This window comes from Panthera uncia, chromosome B1 (assembly GCF_023721935.1).
Source record: "Panthera uncia isolate 11264 chromosome B1, Puncia_PCG_1.0, whole genome shotgun sequence".
In the NCBI taxonomy this organism is placed as follows: domain Eukaryota; kingdom Metazoa; phylum Chordata; class Mammalia; order Carnivora; family Felidae; genus Panthera; species Panthera uncia.
Genome location: NC_064811.1, coordinates 50,172,606 through 50,195,465, shown reverse-complemented (window position 1 = coordinate 50,195,465; position 22,860 = coordinate 50,172,606).

Genomic DNA, 22,860 nt, shown 5'->3' with positions numbered 1-22,860 from the left:
TCCTCAGAAACCAAGAAAAAAATGTTAATGAAATATTTTCTAAAATAGCTTCACTCATTGAACATCCAATTAATAAAGTAGCACAGAAATATTAATTAAACACAAGCACAGTTCTGTGCCAAGCACTGTATTATCAGTAAATATTGTAAATTTTTTGTTCTCACAAAAATCAGGAAGTTGAAGATAAATAAGGAAGGAAAACTGAGTTTCTTTGTGGAGTCTACCTCTAGTTAGTTAATGTCCAAGATTCAATCCACATCCAAAATCTGAACATCATAATTAAGAAGCAGATAGCATTTTTTTAAGTATAAAAAGCCTTTGAATCCTTTCAGACCTGGGTTCCAAAATGTGTTCTTACACTTAGTATCTCTGTGATAGCACAAATTGTTGTGATGTCAAATCACATTTGACTCTGTGATGTCAAATTGTCTAACCCTGTTCCTTTAAAAAAAAAAATACACTAACAATATTTAGCACATGGATAAGTTGGGAAAATAAAGTAGAATATAAAACACCTAATGATAAAATTAATATTTGTTGGAGCTTTAAAAATGCTGTTTGTATTCTTTCCAAATAAACTGTTAGTTTTTGTGTTCAGTGTTAAAAAAAAAAAAAAACAACAAAATTCAACTGAGTAAACTTTAAATATCTTATTAGGCTTTATTCAACAATTCATGAATCAAGAAGCATCCAATCTAGCAAATAGAAAGGGGCTCTGAGGAGCTATACAAAATGAAAGGCTGATAGGTAGAAGGGAGAAGGAACAAGAAGTTCTATCAGGCACAAAATGAACTAGTTATTTCAAGGTTACTTTCTTTTAGGGGATGGCATGAGTCTATCAGATTACCTAAGCATGCTTATCAGGTGATCCCTGATTGACTGGTTTAAGATTCCATGTCTGGGAGAACCAAACTATAATTATAATTACAATTTTGAGTCCACTTACAGATTTAAAATGTCAGTTGTCTTGCCTTGCAATATTCCTTAGCAACCCAGTCAGGGACAGGTGGTTAGCTCTGACCTCCTCATCATAGATAGTCCTGGCCCATTAGAAAAATAGTCTTAATGTTCTGACCCTCTTGACATGCAAATTGCAGCTCTAATTCCAGTGTAAAGTGGTATTAGTGGATGGCTCATTTCTCCTAACCATACTTCCTCACAGGAAGTGGAAACAATTGCACTTGGAATCCATCAGGAATAAGAAACTGTATATCTCCAAAAGGAGAAAAGAGTCACTCAGGTTGGTTGACACCAGCAACATTAGAAGATGACAGCATGGCAATACAATTAAAACACTTGTCCCTACCTCACTTTGTAGGAGGCCACCAAGAAGCTGTAGACCCAATGAATGGCCCCATAAAGGCAATCACAAAACTACAAAATGCAGATGCCCACAGCTGCTGACCTTACTCTGTGCCTTTTGTGCCATCTGAGTCATGCGGCTTATTCTTCAACCCCAGAGAGATAATACTAGAAAGTATCTTGGACTACACAGCACTCATAAGTGCATCCCAGGATAGGGGGTGTGATGGTTAAGTGCTAGAAGTCAGCCCTAGAGGGGGTTCACCTGAAGCACCACCAAGTGTGGATACTAGTCAGACAATTCAATCCTTAAGTTAAATGGGACAATGGCACAAATGCTTAAAGGGCAGCAGCCCTGCCCAAGTAGTCAATGTCATCCTGATGTCTGGGCACCAATCATCACATTGCCTTCATATGAACCCTAATTGGCCGATAGGCTTATGCAGTTCAGACCCATCTCTGGTAGTACAGTGTGAAATATTAAATTGTCAAGAGCATATAACCAAATTTTACTTAAACCAAGGCTACACATCTGTCTCCAACCTTTACTACTTATGGATGGAGACTTTCTATGCCTCAGAAGAAAATATCACCCAACTATTTGCCCAGAGTGCCCCTGAGTACCCACAAAATTTAATGAGACTGTGTGATACCAGGAAACACTCCCAAAGCTAATTAAGGTGCAGTCTAACCTTAATCAGAGCAACAAAAATTTATGCAACCCTGATAGACCCCTTGGCCCATTAGTCCCCATCCCGGGTGGCTACCTGGGAGAGGCACCCCTCTTGAATGGTTCCCTCCACCTGCAATAATGCTGTAGATGATGACACCCCAGTCCACAATGTTGCTGGACATGACCCTCATTCTGAATGATGCTTCTATAACCTTCTAGTATAGCAGAGGTGACACCAAGGAAGACATGGTGGCTGGTGATGGTAAAGCACTCCCCCGGGGTTGGATGCTGAACTGAATACTTGTTTATCTAAATTTCCTATCTGAGTGGCATTTTGCAGAGTTAACTGTGTGTTTACCCCAGAGCAATATTGCTTATAAAGTGTTTGCTGCTGGAGTACCAGGCAGTGCGGTGACTGCTAAGCTGCTCTGTGTTGCTCCTTTGAGCTTTGTAAGGCCAACGTATGTATTAAGTCTCACAACCCTGTGGGAACCCCAGTAAACATTCCACCTATTTGCTTGCCTTCTCCACACCCATTAGGTTAATCCACACTATGTGGCCTACTGGGAATTAGTGAATTTATTTCTGTTGAGAAGACCCCCTTCCCAGCTGCAGGTGTGGCCACCACCACGGCATCCACCAGGACACCCTCCAGGACAACAATTACCAGGTCACCTCCTTATACCACCCCAGTGAGACCCTCCCCTATGATCACCACTCAGGGCTCCACAATCCTCCCACTCAAGCCTTCCAATAGTCTTAGTATTTTTACACAACTGGAAGAAATAAGAGCTCATTTTTTGGGGCCACTATAATTGCTGGGTATGTTGCCAGCCTCAACAAAGACTGTTTCCCAAGTTAGTAGCCTACCTGACTGACTTACTGACCCTGGTCTGTTTGCTCAACAGAGAACACCCTACATGCAGCTTGTCCAGCTGCTATGATGCATGACTGCTCTGATGCAGAATGGTATTGCAAGATGGTATGTGGCAGGAGCCCTCACATTCCTTCCTAAACCTCCATATCTTTCCAGGCATGAACACCACAGGGATGAATATTTGACCTATACCTCGCCACAAGAAGCACAATTCCCATGGTCTTGGGCCTTGAGGCCCAGCTGTCTGGGGTGGGGGTGTGGGAGGATCGCCAGCTTATTTTGGCTTCCCTTATCAAGCTGGTGTCCTCTGTAGGTCCAATTCCCTGGGGCCATCACACATGGTTCTCCATATGTACACTTCTCCTTCCCTCAGCCTCCAATGTATTTGTCTCTGTGCCATCTCCCAGCAAGTACTGTCTGTTCATACCCATGCTCTTTAGTCTCCCTAAAACCACCTTTACAAATCACTGAACAAGACCCCCAATGTATCTCTCCATCTGCCTCTCACATCAGAAGTGTGTGGTATTCATCCCCATTATATTGGGAGTAGGTCTACTGTTATTTCTCACAGGGACTAGGCTAGGTGTCACTACACTGGGCATGCAACAATGAATTATTAAGGCAAATACCAACCTGTCAGCCACCTTGGCTGAACACATTGGGCTGTTATGTCAAGGCCTAGCCTTAACGCAACAGCTACATGATTCTTTAGCGCAGAGAGTTTGGGATAACCATTTAGCTTTAGGTTCCTTATTGGCCAAGGAAGGAGGTGTAGGTGTATGTGTTTAAAGGGTACCACTTGCTGCCTGTATTTTAAAAATTCTGGACAAATTTAGACAAATTTCTAAAAAAAAATGGACCAGTAACTACAGATATTCCATAATCTCTCCCAAGTTTTTAACAAATACCGACCGCATCTTTATCCAAAGGCTCTGGTTTATTTTCTTGGCTGGACCCAAAAATGGGTGGGGGTGGTTAAGGACAAAATTTCAAATTGCCATTTGTCTATTAATATTGTCGACTGGCATTTTGTTTTGCTCAAATATTTCATGTGTTGGGTGACCAAAACCCTGCCAGTGGCTTTTAATATCTCCACCATCCAGAGGGTACCTATCATTTTCCCCCAAGATTAATGCCTGGGTATCATAGGGTCATTATCTTACATTCACATATCCTTTTATTTCCTTATCATGCAAAAGATTTATAATCAAATGAGTATGAAAAGCCCAGATACAAGTCTTTATAATTTTTTCCTCTTTTTCTTATTTCACACCATTGTAAAATTAATTAATTAATTAACTAATTAATTAAACCCTCTTCAAAGTTCCTTATCATCATTTTACTCTTTATGTTTCTTTTTTCACAGCTGAACAAATTTTAAAATATCCCAATCTTGTATTCTTAGTATCTATGTTTTCGATCCATCCCTTACATTGTTTGTTTTCTGTTTATTCAAGCCACTTTTAAATATTTCTAGCAGTGGGACTTTATTAAGTGTCCCTGAATGATCCTACTGTATCAAGTTCAAAATATTATCCTCAGGTTCCAGAGACTTTCACAAAATGTTTATAAGTTTATAAATAACGTTTATTAGGTACTACTTCTGTCTCAGTTTTTGTTCTACCAGTTTTCTGTCTTTTATTTGTGCACACCCACTAATCAATCTTTGAAATTGTGACTCGGTCTATGCCTGTTTCTTATCAAGTTACATCTGTTCTTTTGAAAACTCATGTTCAGCAACGTATATTATCCCTCATGTCCTATTGAAATTATTATAATCTGGAATATAGATTTGGATAGAAAAAACAGTTAATGACTGATAGCAAAAGATTCAGTAGAGTTGCTTCATATAGCACTTTTAGAACTAAAACCATATTAAAGATTTCCAAAAAATTACAGATGGAGCAGTGCATTTTTTAAAAATAGTCGTTTAGAATTGAGAGAGCCGGGTTCTCACCTATACATCCATTATCTTCAAAGCTAGCATTAGTGCAAGTCCTCCCCATAAATGAACAGTTTTAGGAGAGAAATTAGCATGAGAGAGGAGACAAATATCCCCATTAAGATTAATGTGAGAAAAGTACCCATATTGAGTCATGCCTATTCGCTGCTGGTCTTATTTGAATGAGATGTTCGCCTCCCAGCTTTCAATGTTATAAATTAAAGTTCTGATAATTAAATTACCTTTCCTAACCACCCATTTTCTCCTAAACCACTTATGATCATGAGTTAATCCCCACAACTGCATTAAAATCATTTGGTTGTTGTCATTGATAACCTCTTTATTACCAACTCAAAGGTCATTTCTCAGTCCTCACTTTGCTTCACCATTTGGCAGTACTTAAAACATTATTTATCCATCTTCATCCTTGAAAAAAAAACTCTTATTTTTCTCTTTTCTCACTGGCTACTTTTTTAAAAATTTTATTTGTTTCTCATTAATTTCTAAATGTTAACATTCTCTAGGACTTTGCTATCTATATTCAGGTACTAGGTCATCATAGGCAGCTACACAGATTTTAATATCATCTTTAATCTGACTCTCCTCTGAAATCCCCAAAATTAACATGTTATAAGAAAAAAAAATCTCATTTTCCTCAAAGCATGCTAAGCTCTCAGTATTCTCCATTTTGGTAAATGGCCATCCTTGATGACTCTCCTTCACTCACACGTTATATATAATCAATCAGTTATCTCTGTTGGAGGGTCTGTGAATCTGGGTCTTCTCACCAGCTTCTCCACAACTGCTTTAATATAGAGAAATTCAGCCAGTACATTTGTGGTTCCAGAGCAAGAATAAAAATGGAATTGATATATATAAATCTAAGTACTTAAAAGTTATAAACACAGTTTTACTCCTGGCCTGAGCTGCTTCTCTGTAATGAGACCCATCTGGCCCGTCCCCAGGGATTTTCTTCATAGGCCCTTCTTTTCTTCTTTCCCTGACCACACCTGCTGTCTGTGGGCCAGCCAGAGTGGTTGTAAAGATGTGTTGCGGCCCGGCAGCATGAAAGCTGGCTTGGGACCCAGACTCCTAGGACAGGACTAGATCCCTATTAAAGACTTGACAAGGTCAAACTCCCCAGAAACCAGTATACGCCAGTACCACTCCTCCATGGGGCAACTGACTTAGCATTTCCCAAAGCACCACTAGCCAAGCACTATTTATCTGGGAAACTGGGTGGTTTAGACACACTCTCTGGGCAACTTCAGGTCTTTCTTCCCTTTCATCTGCTCACATGTTCACTGGATCTGGTTTGCTTCATCTTCTGGCCTGGCCCACAAAGTTCTCCTAAAGATCCTGCCCTAGCATATTTTATCTACTTGATTAGTTATAAATTTTCAACAAGCTTTCTTAAGAGAAGGAAAAGAAAAATAATTAAATATATTATTTATATTTTATAGACTATGTAAATTTATATTTATATTTTTGTTTCATATTAATATATGTAAAACTCTCCAAAGTATGTAGCCCAGTGTAGGACCCCATTTCCTAGATCCAAGTGTCATGACATTCGTCACCATGCAGCTATCACCATGTAGTTTCTGTGCTATTTCATTAGCTCAGACCATCATTATTACAGGTGTGCTAATTACATTCCACTGAAATCACAAGATATATTTCAATCTATTAATACTAATTGGCTTTTTTAAATATTTATTTATTTCTAAGAGAGAGAGAGAGACAAAGCACCAGCAGCGGAAGGGCAGAGAGAGAGGGAGACACAGAATCTGAAGCAGGCTCCAGGTTCCGAGCTGTCAGTATAGAGCCAGAGTCAGTACAGGGCTTGAACTCACGAACCATGAATGAGATCATGACCTGAGCCGAAGTCAGATGCCCAACCGACTGAGCCACCCAAGTGACCAATACTAAATGATTTTTTAACAGAAATAAATAGATAAACAAAGTTATTTTATTCAGGAAATACATACTCCTAAACTCCCACACTATTTCCCAAAGATGGCAAGAGAAAGAGAGGCCTTACTAAATTTATATAAATTTACCAATTTGCTTTAAAATGCAGGATCCATTATTTGGGCCTTTCCCTAAAGGTGCATTTGTGGAAATAGAAACGGTCTCAAAACATTTGCAAATTATAGGCTCTATAAGTAAGTATGATCTATTTAGCAAGTGTTGATTTTTTTTAATTCTCAATTTTCACTTCGATTTTTGAGAACAGTTGTGTCTCAGCTAAAGTACACTGCTGTATTGCAACATGTAAGGTTATATGCCACTCATCCTGGATCGTTTTAGAACATGGTCCACAACAAACTTTTGAAGATTTACTTTTCTTTCTGATGTTGTTAGTGACACATGAGACACTTTCACTTTTACGGCTTGGTTCCTATGTACAAAAGAGCCAAAAACAATTTGCATTAAAAAACAAAAGGTAGTGTCAGCAATTTGTCATTATTCAAAGTACATAAAACATTCTATTCTTGTTTAATCTTTTTTGTTAACAATTTAAAGGACATTTAAAACAAAAAGAGATGAAAAGAGATTAGGTACTTTTTTCTAACATAAAATTTTAGTTTTTTGTTTTGAAACTACTGTGTGTATAAAATTTGGTGGTATGGAAATAAAACATTTGCCCTGAGAAATATACGGAAGCTTAACGTACAAAATACTGAACTTAAAACATGCACGGTCTTATCCACAACTTAAGCAAAGTTGAGTAAAGTTGTTCCACTGAGTTTGTCATTTTTAACTCATAGTCGTACTATAACGTTATTAGTTAAATAATTCCAGTGCATAGATGAATTGATTTTATATACTATTACAAAAAATAAAATATAACTACATGTACCAGTGCAGAAAGTTCCCAGGATATACTGTTATAGGAAAAAATAAGTGTTGAAACTAATTCCTTTTTGTGAATGTATGTTAATAATAATATACTCCAAGAAAAAATGGAGCGCATATGTAATTATATTTTGCAAGGGTAAGGATTAAGTTAACTTAAAATAATGTTTAAATAATTACATTTGCAATTAAAAGAAAGCAGTATTACCATACAGCACCTATAATTTTTAGGATAATTCAAAATTTTATGATTATATACTCATTTCCCCTTTTTTTATATCAAAGTGTTAAATTTGTGACCTTATGGAGACACACTCCATTTGCCAAGCAAATTTGGGAATTTTTTCAGAATTCTTGGCAATGAAACTAAAATGCATTACTCACCAGATTCACATTTCAGGCTACATTAACTAAAAATGAACTCAGGCTAAAATAATGATTATATAGACAGATCTATTTGAAAGAAACCTCACTAATTCACACCTAATGAATAGCAAAGCAGGGTCAATTAGAATCATTGTTAAATCATTAGAAAAGGATTCATCTTGATGCTGTTGGAAGCACTATATTCATTTACCTACCAGGAAAATCTATCCCTTAATCCTCTGGTGGTTATTTCCAAAGAGTCATTACATCTACCGGGTAAGTGCTTATGTACCTTGCTGTATGTGCTAAGGGCTTTACATATGGTATCCATTTACCTTAGGAGGTCAGGACTATTATTCACAGTTTAGATGAGTATGATACTGGTCTTGAGGCATACAGACGTCAGTTGATCTGCTTAAGGCCACATGTCTAGAAAGAGGTGAATAAGGTATCTAGCAGAGCCCCATCATTTTTAACCCAATTTAGCCATAACATCTCTACTGTTTTACCTCTTTGTATAGTTTCCTCCAGGAGCAAACCGACTCAGTGTCACTCAAGAGACCAAGACTTAAAATAATGATTCTATGTATCTGAATAAATGAGATTATGTCAACATTTTTAAATTTAAAAATGTAAATTGCTGTGTCTTTGATACATAAAAAATTAAACCCATGTCTTTCTATATTATAATTGGTATTAAATCCAATTATTTCCTGACAGGCATTCTACCTGCAGGCTATACTGAAGAAGTAGCTACAAACTTCTATAATTAAAATAGAATTTTGATCCCTATCACAGACATGTTTAAGGACATGTCCAAAAGCTATTCTTCAGGGGCACCTGGGTGGCTGAGTCGGTTAAGCCTGCAACTTCAGCTCAGGTCATGATCTCATGGCTCACGAGTTTGAGCCCCGTGTTCGGCTCTGTGCTGACAGCTCAGAGCCTGGAGCCTGCTTCGGATTTTGTGTCTCCCTCTCTCTCTGCCCCTCCCCTGCTTGCTCTCAGTCTGTCTCTCTTTCTCAAAAATAAATAAAAACATTTTTAAAAATTTAAAAAAAGAATCAATTAAAAAAAAAAAGCTAGTCTTCAAAAATAAGAAATACAACATAACCAGAATTGTTGTGTTTACCAATGTTACCCTTTTGGTGTTTCTACTTTTACACACACAAAAAGGCAACTGCAAAAACAGTTTGTTCTCTTTGATATTTTCCATATTTATGAAATCACCTCTCATAAGAAAACAATAAAAAAAAATAATGTTTACTTATTTTTGAGAGAGAGAGAGAGAGAGAGAGAGAGAGAGAGTGTGTGTGTGTGTGTGTGTGTGTGTGTGTGTGTGTGTGTATGAGCAGGGGAGGGGCAGAGAGAGTGGGAGACACAGAATCCAAAGCAGGCTCCAGGCTCTGAGTTGTCAGCACAGAGTCCAAAGCAGGGCTTGAACTCAGGAACTGCGAGGTCATGACCTAAGACAAAGTCAGACATTTAACTGACTGAACCATCCAGTTGCCCCAGAAAACAATGAAAATGTATCAGATAATACGTAAAGTACTTAGAACAATGCCTGGCATATAGGTTGTTCAAAGAATGTAAGCATCATTATTACTCTTGATGTTAATATTTCTGTCAGGTAATCTTGGTGGTCAAGAGTGAAGTAATAATGCCTTCATTTTTAATAATTTTTATTTTATTCTTTTTTTTTAGTAAAGATTAAAGAAGAAATGAAATCATTACATATTTATAAATCTGTGATTTTGAAACATTTTAATTGGAACTGTTTTGGTTAAAATAGCTCATCAATTTTAGGAGGACCTTTATTAAAATAAATATATGTTATTGTTTTAACATATGATTATTTTTAAAAAAAAATTTTTTTTTAACGTTTATTTTTTTTTGAGACAGAGAGAGACAGAGCATGAACAGGGGAGGGGCAGAGAGAGAGGGAGACACAGAATCTGAAACAGGCTCCAGGCTCTGAGCTGTCAGCACAGAGCCCGACGCGGGGCCCAAACTCACTGACCGTGAGATCATGACCTGAGCCGAAGTCGGCCGCTTAACCGACTGAGCCACCCAGGCGCCCCAACATATGATTATTTTTCAAACAGATTTTGCATAAATATAGTCCCTCAGTCTGTCCACTTGCCATTAATATTCTTGAAACATGTGACTTTCTTTCCATATATTAGAATTAAAAGTATTTATGTATATATTTATTTATTTACTTACTTTGAGAGAGAGAGAAAGAGAGAGAATGAGACTAAGAGCATGGGTGGGGCAGAGACAGAGGGAGAGAGACAATCCCAAGCAGGCCCGATCTCAGGAACTGTGAGATAATGACCTGAGTGGAAATCAAGGCTCTAGATGCATAACCGACTGAACCACCCAGGCCCCCTTAGAGTTTTAAGTGTTTTCTAAACTAAAGAGTATAAATTCCAGGTGTTAATATTATTTTGGATATATAGGAAATGTAATTACAAAATTAATTTGTAACTTAATAGTACTTTTAGTTTGTTACATTATGTACAATGGAGATGATAGGATTATCAGGTTAGGTAAAAATAGATTATTCCTTGTAGGCACACTATATAAAAAGGACCAGTTAAGATCACCTACCTAAATTTAACTCTCTCTCCTTTATATTATGCTTCCTTAGCATTTTAAAATCATATTTATTTTTCTATAATCTACATTATACAAAGTGGTACCAACTGGTTACATGTTATTAAACATGTGAAAACTCACATGTTTTTAAACGTGAAATCTGGATAGTTCACATTAAGAGGTGTTTTAAGTGTAAAGTACACACCATATTTTGAGGATATGTTCATCTCTTTTCTTTCTTAAATTCCACATATGGGTGAAATCATATGACATTAATCTTTAGACATACTTTCCTACTCAAATATTTACTGTATTTTTAATTATTTCCTTCAGATGAATTTCCATCAATTGAGAGAATCAGGGGTAAATAGCACAAAGATAAATATTAACAGGTTTTTCAGAAATATTAAAATTAATTTATATCTCTAACACTGGCCCATAGTTTCATATAGTCAGCAAAATTAGGAGGTAAATATTTAGGTGGCTAAATGGATGAGAGAGGAGAGAGAAATAGACTTCTCCATCAATTTAAGAATTTTATTTAAAAAAGAATCTTTTTTCAATGTGTATTTTCAAATTATAGGTAAACTGAACATTTTTGCAAATGTTTTTCAGTCAATTCTATTTCTTCTATACAACTTTGGACTTGATTTTTATATCTCAAGGATAATAAGAAAAGCATATATATGGTCATTATCACAGACAAATCAAAGTCAATATGACCATAGTAGAATCATGACCTGTTCAAAAAAATTTGGGTTTTCTGGACTATTGATTCCATAAATATAAATTTATGTCATGATCAATAAGCTTTATATAATATATTTGAAAATTAATTTTTTATTTCCATGATAAGCTTTATTTATTTTAAATTTTTTTATGTTTGTTTATTTTTGAGAGAGAGAGAGAGCAAGTGTAAGTGGGGGAGGGGCAGAGAGAGAGGGAGACACAGAATCTGAAGCAGGCTCCAGGCTCTGAGCTATCAGCACAGAGCCCGATGCTGGGCTCTAACCCATGGACTGCAAGATGATCACCTGAACCGAAGTCATCGGATGCTTAAATGACTGAGCCACCCGGGTGCCCCTCTATAAGTTTCTAATAAACATTGGAAATTGTATTACAATAATGATAGCTTATTTACCTTAACGAGTAGTTCTCTAGGTTATAAACTTGCAGACAGTACTAGCACTTACTTTTAATGTCTTTGTTAGTTTAAGCTGAGGATATCTTTGCTGCCAAATATAAATTTGTAATAAGAAATTAACATTCAGTGCAATGGTAAGTGTGTATGGCTCCTACTACTTTGGCAATGACATCAGTAATCTCATTTTATGTAACCTCCATGAGCACAGAGATTTTATAATTTTTTTTCTCAGTAATATATCTTAAACACCTAAAATAGTACTAGGCCTTTGAGACACTCAATCTCTGTTAACTTAAATGACCATGAATGATTATAACTCCTGTATATGGACAAATATTTCACTTATAGTGATAAATTGTGAGTGAACTACATTTTCACATATGAAAACCTGTATTCAAGTATTTAAGAAATTAGTTAAATATTAAAAATATTTCTTTTGTCACCATTTAGTAGTGCAGCGATTAATATTTTATCTGTCTCTGTAGGCTAATAGGTAGCAATATAACAAAAATAATTCATTTGAGTGAAATGCACTATATGGGAAAATGGTTTTGAAGTAGTTGAAAAGAAGAAATGTGTTGAAAGAACTGAATCACTGTATAACAAGCAGTCTTAAAGATGTCCAAACGCAGGAGAATTAAGGACCTGTGGTCACCATCAGAATCACATTCTAGTTGATGTATTACAGTAATGACAAGTCTTTAAGCTAGAGGCAAATATGCTACAGAGGTTATTGTAAATGTGTATTAAATTTTTGGAGGTATTCGGAGATAAATCCTAAAAGTGATTAAACCACAGAAATAATGACTGATTTATTTTTAATATGATATGATGTTTCACAGTAAATTAATGTTATATTTAATTATATTAATATTTCTGTTGACATAATTTATTATTTTTAATTTAAAATTAAACATTTTAAGTGGAATTTAAACCTGTCTTTATTTTGGTAGATATTCTGTGTTGTATTGAAATAAGTATTCAACTGGGGGCACCTGGGTGGCTCAGTCGGTTAAGCATCGGCTTCGGCTCAGGTCATGATCTCACAGTTTGTGAGTTTGAGCCCCACGTCAGGCTCTGTGCTGACAGCTCAGAGCCTGGAGCCTGCTTCAGATTCTGTGTCTCCCTCTCTCTCTGCCCTTCCCTCACTCACACACACACTCCCTCCCTCTCTCTCTCTCTCTCTCTCAAAAACAAATAAAAAAACATTAATTAAAAACAAATTTAAAATAAGTTTTCAACTTTAGGAGTTCATGAAAACTTTACTTTCCCTTTACGAAGGGTCTGCAAATGACTCAAACTCCTTGTAGTGCAATGCCTATAGGTTTGTAATCAGATAGGTTTAAGTTCCACTACTAAAGAATACTGACTGAAATTTAGCAAAAATTGTTTGGTACATAACTCTGGGTTTTTTTTGTTGTTTTTTTTTCTTTTTTTAGAAAATAACTGATGTAAGGTATTATGAGGTAATAGAAAATGTATACTAGTCTCTGCTCCAGTTCCTGGCACAGAGCTCCTAAAACCCTTGTAATTGCTTTGGTGATAAAAGTACCAGAAGTATCTTTTATTCTAATACCTGTTCTTTCATCCAAGTTCTTGACACTGGGCTCCTGAAACCCTTGTAATTTCCTATGTGTCAGAGAGTCTTTGTTTCTGATGAGTTGACACTGAAAATGATTTTGGTTGGGGGATGATCACTGAAAAGACCAAGCCATGATTAGAAGCTTGGAATTTTCAGCCCCATCCCCGGTTTTCAGAGAGGGTGAAGGGACTGGAAATGGAGTTAATAACTGATCATGCCTATGTGAGGAATCCTCCATAAAATCCCAATAGTAGGGAATTTAGGGAGCTTCTGGATTGGTGAACACATTTGTATTCTGGGAGGGTAACACATCCCAACTCCACAGAGAAGATCAGTCCTAGACTTCACCTTACATATCTCTTTCCCTGGCTGTTCATTTATATCCTTTATCACATCTTTTGCTACATTGATAAACCCAAGTGTTCCCCTGAGTTCTATGAGCATCTAGAAAATTAATTGAACCTGTGAAGGGGGTTGTGGGAATCTGACTTGGCATACAGAAATCGTGGGTAACCTGGGGACCTACTAATTGCAATTGAGATCTGAACTAGGGTGGGACCAGTTTTGTGGGATTGAGTCCTTAATGAATGAGATTTGACATTATTTCCAGGTAGCTAGTGGTAGAATTGAGCTAAAAAGTAAGACACCTGGTTGGTGTCTCAGAGAATTGCATGGTGTGGGTAAAATCCTCCAGACATTTGATGATCAGAAGTGTCAGCAGTGAAGTGTTATGTGTGAATAGTGAAGAACACACACAGGTGGAAAATTGAGTTTTTCTAACTCGGGCACGTACAGCACGTGGAGCATATTAGTAGTTATTAAATGCTGGTGCATGTCCAATCATTCCCGTATGATGAGGGTAAATAGTAAACATTGAAAATAAAGAACTCAGATTAAATGATGCCCATTTAATCTCTCTGCCCCCTTTTTTTATTTCATTTTTTTATGAAGACTAAATAAACTAATTCATATGATGTGCAAGAGTTTTGTCTGACATAGAATAAGCATAAAATGAAAAGAGAAATGATTAAGCTTTTAAATTCTTTGAAAAATATTTTATTTTATACTATGTTGTTCAATACTCAGGTATTTTTAATTCTGTCGTATTTGGTCAATTCGTATTAAATAGTGTTATTGGTTGAATTATGTCTTGAAAAAAATCTTATGTTAAAGTTCTAACCCCCAAAGTGTGATATTATTTGGAGATAAGGTTATTATGAATGTAACCGATTTAAGATGAGGTCACACTGCAGTAAAGTGGGTCCACAATCCAATATGACTGGTGTTCCAATAAAACAAAACAAAACAAAACAAAACAAAAACATGTGAAGAGACAGACATACACAAGAGAACACTGTGTGAAGATTGGAGTTATGTTGCCAGTAGCTGGAGAAATTCCTGGAATAGAACTTTCCCTAGTACCTTCAAAGGGAGCATGGTTCTGCTGATACCTTAATTTTGAACTTATGGCCTCCAAAGTTTCTGTTATTCAAAATCTATGATATTCTGTTGTAACAGCTTTAACAAACTAATACAATTATATTTACTATTTTGTGTCATGCTTTGAGAACACAAAGGCAGAGAGTTGGATGATCCCAAATTAACCAGTAAACAGCTAATACACTGAGGTTTGATAAGTAAAGAAACATGTTTGTCTCAGGTAAGGTTCTCCTCTAAATGAATCATAAGCTAAAGATTCTGGTGAATATGATGTACGCAGGAAGAACTCAAAGGAAGACCCAGAAAAAATATGAAGGAAACAGAATAGAAAAGGGGAAGAAATTTGGCAAGGGTGGAATTTAACTTGAAAGTCCAGGACATAACCTAATCCCAGGAAGAGCTCTGAAGTATAAATTCAAAAGTTCATCCCAACTGGAGTCAAGAGCTAGGCCATTGAACTCCCAGACCATAGACACTGGCCACTCCAGTGTGTGAGGAGCATAATACAAGAGCAGAAGGACAAAGAGAGTTAAAGCTTTCTAACCTTCCCCGGAGGGGCACTGTTGCTGGGCCCACAAGCATCACAAGGGTCATAGATGCTCCTCACTGAGTATGGGTGTGGGTGGCAGGAGTGCATACACAGCTGATAAAGTGGATCTGGATGGGCTTGAAGACTGAATTCTCTGTCTACACAGGATTTTATGAGAGACCTTAGGAGGGTCCCCATATTAATCTTGATGGTTTAGGAAAGCTTTTCTAGAGGGAGAGTCTTTTTTATTGCGTATTAAAGTATGTGTGTATGTGGACCAGTTGGATGTCAGTACTCTTTCATTTGTCAATTTTGTGATCTTACTTCCAGTCTGCGTTCTATTTACTATTATATTTCCTGGGCGTTGAACTTGTGTTTGATTGAATAGTGCCCTTCACGGTGTCCAGTAGAGTGCACTCAGCTGTGTGTTACAGGAGTGAATGTTAAGCCTTTTGTTTCCCTCAGCCTCATTTTCCTTTTCTTTGCCTATCAGTCACTGCTCCTCTAAAGCAAATTTTATTCTTAAACTTATTCTGAGATATTCAAATGTTCAGGAATCTGTTTTTGACAATTCACTTCTGTTACACTGTCACTCTGGCATCAAAAATTTTCACAATTTTATCAAAATATTTAAATGTTTTGAACACATATTCTAGGTGCAATATTGCTATAATAAATTTATAACACATATTTGCTCATATATATACATAAAGTATATTGTAGTCTTAAATTTAAAAGATATATAATAGACTGACCTGAGAAAAGAACTTTCACTTACATCTTAAAGTTGATGTCAATAATATAAAACATCAATCACCAGAAAGAAGAAAATATGATTAATCCAGATCTCCTTTCTAATTGAGTCAAATCATTTGTAGGAAAAAGTGTCAAAAGAAAATATTGGAAACTATAAAACATAACAGTTACGGATTGAATATAAACCCTAAATATGAAGAATTTATTTATAAACTGCTTTATAAAAATCCAATTTTTATTACTAGAACTGTTAAATTAATTTTCTGATTACCTAAGAAATTTCCTATAAAATCTTAATAAAGGACAAATATTTAACACAAAATATCAGTCAATGGGAGAACAGTTACACTGTACATAACTGTTTTCTAAATAGTACTGCATTTATTAGGTAAAATTTCTGGTCATTCATCCTAATTTTTATAAGATCTATAGTTACATGTAAATGAATATGGATCAAATGTAAAATCACAACTTAGACATCAATACATCTAGAAAGAAAAGAAAACAATTGCTAGGACAGGGGATAGCAAAAGTTCAAATTCCTCTTTTTTTCTATTCTTGGTTTCTGAACTCCTGGGAGGCCTTATTTACACAAAGTGTAGTCATTACTTTTTAATGAAAAGCATTTAGGGGCATCAGGATGGCTCAGCCTGTTAAGCATCTGACTTCAGCTTTGGTCATGATCTCAGGGTCTGTGAGTTCAAGCCCCATATCAGGCTCTGTACTGACAGAGCCTGCTTCCGATTCCGTGTCCCCCTCTCTCCCTGCCCCTCCCTCTTCATACTCTGTCTCTCTCTGTGCCCCTCCCCAGTTTGCTCTCATGTGTGCCCTCTGACTCTCTCTCTTTCTCTCTCTGTCTCAAAAATAAACATTAAACAAAATTTTTAAAAAACTAATTTTTTTTAAAAAAGAAAAGCATGTAATGTTTTCAGGTTGTACTGAAATTACTTGAATGCTAATGTGAAGAGTCAAAGAGAAAATAATTAAACAACTCTAAAAATAAAATGCCAATTTAAGTATGTACAAAAATTTTTTTGTATGTCTTTTTCTACTTTATTATTAAATCCAATGCACTGAATGTATCTTGTGGCCCTATGGTAACAGTTGCAAATATATCTACAAATATACATATTTGTAAAGCTAAAAATTACTCAAGGTATTTTTCTATTCAAAGCTTTTGTCACATATCAAATATTAGCTGGCAAGTTGTTTAGAAGCTATGTGTTAATTAATTATTTCTACGTAAGTGACTTGTCTTTGACAATAGTGTCTAAGGCCAGATACCAGATAATTCCTCTGCAGCAGTGGGAGTAATTTGTTTGATATTGACATCAAAATTTTCAGTATAGTTTGTGAGTTAATTTCAGAGAATAAAATAATTTAGAACACAAACACAACAGCAGGAATACCAGTGTATATGATATAAAATTATAAACATATCTTGAATTTTCTATTTTTTAGAACTAGGAAATAAATGAAAAATAGAAAACTAAAATCTACTGCCTAAGTAGCTAAGGAAATTTACTCTTCTTGCATAGGTTTTCTATACGTTTAATTGGAATAAATCAAAAATAAAATAATGAGACTGAAATCGTGGGACATGATTTTTCTGAATGTGTGGGTATTTTTTTGTTATTATTGATGTATAGTTGACATACAATGTTATGTTAGTTTCAAGTGTACGGCATAGTGATTCAACAATTCTATATAGTATTCAGTGCTCACTACAACAAATGTAGTCACCATCTGTCACCATACATTATTAGAATATCATTGACTCTATTCCTTATATTGAACTTTTCATCTCTGTGACTTACATATTTATAACTGGAAGTTTATACCTTAATCTGCTTCATCTAGTTTGCTTTTCGCCCATCCGCTTCCTCTCTGGCAACCACCAGTTGGTTTACTGTATTTAGTCGGTTTGTTTTATTTTTTAGGCTCCTCATATAAGTGATATCATTTGGTATTTGTCTTTCTTTGTCTGACTTATTTCACTTAAGGATAAGACCCTGAGGGCCCATCCGTATTGTTGCAAATGGCAAGATTTCATTTCAATTCATAAAGTAAATATGAACAGACATAAAGAGAGTAACTAATAGTAACACAATGATAGTAGGGGACTTCAACATTCCTTTTACATCAATGGATAAATCACCCAGACAGAAATCAATAAGGAAATAATGTCACTGAATGGCTTATTGGATGAGATGGACATAACAGATATATACAGAACATTCCATCCCCAAAACAGAATACACCTTCTTTTCAAGTGCACATGGAACATACTCCAGAATAGGTTGTATTTTAGGACACAAAACAAGCCTCAATAACCTTAAGAAATCATACTATGTATTTTTTCCCAATCACAACAGTGTAAAACTAGAAATAAATCATAAGAAAATAAATGGAAAAAAGACAAACACATGGAAACTAAACAACATAATACTAAACATCAATGGGTCAATGAAGCAATCAAAATATTTTAAAAAATACATGGAGACAAATAAAATAATATATATATAAATATATACATATCATGTTTATATATTTATAATAATTTATATATTTCATTTTGTCTTCATATATATATGTGTATATGTATATATACATACATACATACACACACACACACACAAACACACCACATCTTCTTTACCCATTCATCTATGTTTTTAAAGCTTTTATTTATTTATTTTGAGAGAGAGACAAAGGGAGGATGAGCAAGGAAGGGGCAAAGTCGGGGGGCAGAGAGAGAATCCCAGCATGGGGCTCAAACTCATGAACCAAGATATCATGACCTAAGCTGACATCAAGAGTCTGACACTTAACCCACTAAACTGACTGAGCCACCCAGGCACCCCCACCCATTCATCTATTAATGGACACCTGGGTTGCTTCCATATCTTGACTATTGTAAATAATACTATAATAAACATAGGGGTGCATATATCCTTTTGAATTAGTGTTTTCAGGTTTTGTTTTGTTTTTTTTCAGTGAATGGTTAGTAATGGAATTAGTGGATCATATGGTATTTCTATTTTTAATTTTTTGAGGGAACTCCACACTGTTTTCCATAGTGGTTGCACCAGTTACACTCCCACCAACAGTGCATGAGGATGCCCTTTTCTTCACATTCTCACCAACACTTGTTATTTCTTTTCTTTTTGATTCTGGCCATTCTAACAAGTGTACAATGATTTCTCATTGTGGTTTTGATTTGCATTTACCTGATGATGAGTGATATTGACCATCTTTTCATAAGTATTGGTCGTCTGTATGTCTTCTTGGGAAATATAACTATTTAGGTCCTCTGCTCATTTTTAATCAGATTATTTTTTTGGTATTTAGTTGTAGAAGTTCTTTATATATTTTGGATATTAACTCCCTCTTGGATATATCATTTGCAAATATCTTCTCTCATTCAGTAGGTTGACTTTTTGTTTTGTTGATGGTTTCTTTGTTATGCAAAAGCTTTTTATTTTGCTGTAGTCCCAATAGATTAACTTTGCTTTTGATTCCCTTGCCTCAAGAGACACATCCATAAATATGTTGCTAAGGCCAATATCCAAGAGATTACTGAATATGTTTTCCTTTAGGAGTTTTGTGATTTCAGGTCTCACATGTAGGTCTTTAATCCATTTTGAGTTTTTATGTATGGCATAAGAACGTGGTCCAATTATATCCAGTTACATTCTTTTGCATGCAGCTGTCCAGTTTTTCCAATATCATCTATTGAAAAGACTGTCTTTTCCCCATTGTATATTCTTCCCTCCTTTGTCATAGATTAATTGCCGTGTTAAGTGTGGGTTTCTTTCTGGGCTTTCTATCCTGTTCCATTGATCTGTGATGAGACAATAGGTTTGTAGGCCCCAATACTGTAACTCTAATTTTATAGAGTTAATCTGGAATCAAACTTTTTCACCAACTTTCATTTAATTATAAATATTTTTCAAAAATTATTTACTAGGCAACTACATTTTTTCAGGAATTTTGCTAGGCCTTGGGGATACAATGTTCAAAGAGTATATTCTTACTCTTGAAGGATGTGGAAGGATGTAGTGGTTGAAGGTAAATGCAATATCAAATAGTCAGTGTTGCGATGGGTGTGTGCACAGAACACCTGGGAGCACATTAATAAGCCATTTATCCAATATTCCTGCTCCCTGAAGAGAAGTTCCTTGCACCACGATTACTAAGTCAAAGTGAGCAAGACCTAAGTAGGAGAGCACATGGCTGCATTTCAGAAGGAGGAAAACGATGAAGAAAATCTCAGACAGAGAAAAGACTCACATACCAAAGGTGAAAGAGGACCCAGCTTGTTAATGAAAAGAAAAAAAAAAAAAAAAAAAAAGATCTGGTATGTAAAGACCACAAGAAAAAGTATGATTTATCAATTAAGGTAATCCAGTGATTCATCATGAAGATGGTCTTTTTGGGTATTGGGTGTTATTTAAGTCTTTCGTGTTTGTTCTTTGGAAGTAGTAGCTGATGATAACCAAACTCTTAATAACGTTACAGAGGAGAAATGCTAAGCTGATTTTTCAATGGAAGTAAAAACAAAAAGAAAAAAAATTGTTGTCAAGTATATAGATAGATAGATAGATATTTTCTTTTTAATAATGATTTATATTTGGCCAAATGATTTCTTCTTTTCTTTCTTTTTTTTTTTATTATATGATAAGCTTCAGAGAGTTTATCAGGGTTTTTGTTAGATTTTTGGTATCTTACCCAGATATATATATATATATATATATATATATATATATATATATCATTAGTTCAATTAAAAAAATTTTAGTCATAAGATCACTGACATAGGGCAGTTTATTCAATTTGATGCCATGTCACTGTACTGACTGAATCTTAATCATTCCTCTTATAAATCCATGATACTCATCCCAAATCTATACAAAGAAAAATACACATGATTAACAGAAAGACCTTCAGGTCATCTACTTCTGACTAAATACAAGTCATATTTCTTAATGAAACTCAGCATCTTGGCTAAACTCCTGCACGACTCCTAAGAGTAACAGAAATATTTTAATTCAATAGGTAGAGATAAGCAGACTTAAATACCTGAACCATTAGCAAATAATAAGCTGAGTCCTATTAAACAGACTACATTTCCTCCCAGTTCCAAACTGCAAATCATATGGAATCATTTTATATAATAAATATTCATATTTTATAATGCTACAATAAAATTGTAACATAAAATGCAAATAAAATGTTCTCTCATGTTAAAGCATTTAATTTTATATTTCAGTTACAGTTACCTAAAATAAATTTTTAAAGAGTGCCTTATGTAAATGATAGCCTCCCTTAAGAGTTTTATTAAATAAGCTAGGTGTAGTAATGAAGTACCTTTTTGATTCCAAAGTACTTTATACTGAGCATAGAGTTTCATCTATGTCTTTTGTAAATTAATGAACAGCTCTAACTTCCTGCTGTGCCCTAAGAAATCTCTTGCTTCTTCTGCAAATTGTATTTGCCATTAGATGACTTATTTTAAAATAGTTTTGATTTGATAATAATTCTTTAGTCTGTGTGGAAAGGATGATGATTTCATAATCTATAAATCTCATATGAATATTTTAACAAAGAGTATAGATTATTTTTCCTTTGATTACCAGCAACTTTGCATACAAACTTGTTTGTGCAATGTACCTCAAATATGTGAAAGAAATTATCTGTCCTTTTCTAGCTTAAGAAGTGTATATGTTTCAATATAAAATAGCAAAATCACTATATACAAGTTAAAGTTACTAATTTGGGGGGGGGGCTTAAGGAATAAAAATGAAAAAAATAAATTATATTACAGGTATTTATAATATTGACACAGGGACAATGTGAAAAACATGCACCTGGGGCACTTCCTGTTGGCTGTTGTTGCTAAACCACATCTCTTACAAAGGAGAACCAAGATGCGGCTCAAAATACAAGCCAGACTTAAGACCAACAGCTTCAGCCACACCCTGTTGATGCAGCAGTGAACAGAGGCTCCACAAACCTGAAAAACCTCAGCTTCAAAAGCACCAATGAGCTGCAAGAGTTGCCTGCCAGTATGAGCCAATCAGGATGAGGCACTTTTCTATCGCTTATTAGTATAAGGAACCTAAGTGAGGGCTTCTCAAGGGAACTTTCTCTACAAAAATAGGGCCTCCCCTTTGCTGGGAGAGGCCAGGTTAATTTGTCTCTGTTGATGTTGTGTCTCCCTTCAGCTCTAGCTGTAGCCCCAGTAAAGCTTTGCCTGTGCCTTTCCATTTTTGGGTCCACGTCATTGCTGTCATTGTTAGGGAAGAACCTGACTTCAGTGACAATACAGTTAGTCTATGTTAGTTACAAGAAAAAAAATTTTGTATCAGGAAATAATGTAGTTTGCCAATACTGAAATTTCTAAAATATTAAAATTGAATTAACAGTATAAAATATACAAAAATAAAATTTCTGTGAAAAACCGAATGTTATAAATAGGAAAAACATTTGTTTTCCCTTTGTTTTGTGCAATTTCTTATATTCATTTCTGTAGCCCAAAGTTTAGATACAGTGCTCAGATCACACAGTGGTATATTAGGTATTATGACAAATTGTATTATGAAAAAAAAATCTGAGAACCTTTTTATATATATATATATGTATATGTATATATATATATATACATACACATATATATGTGTATATATATATACACATACACATATATATATGTGTATGTATATATATACATATATATACACATATATATATGTGTATGTATATATATATACATATATATATATATGT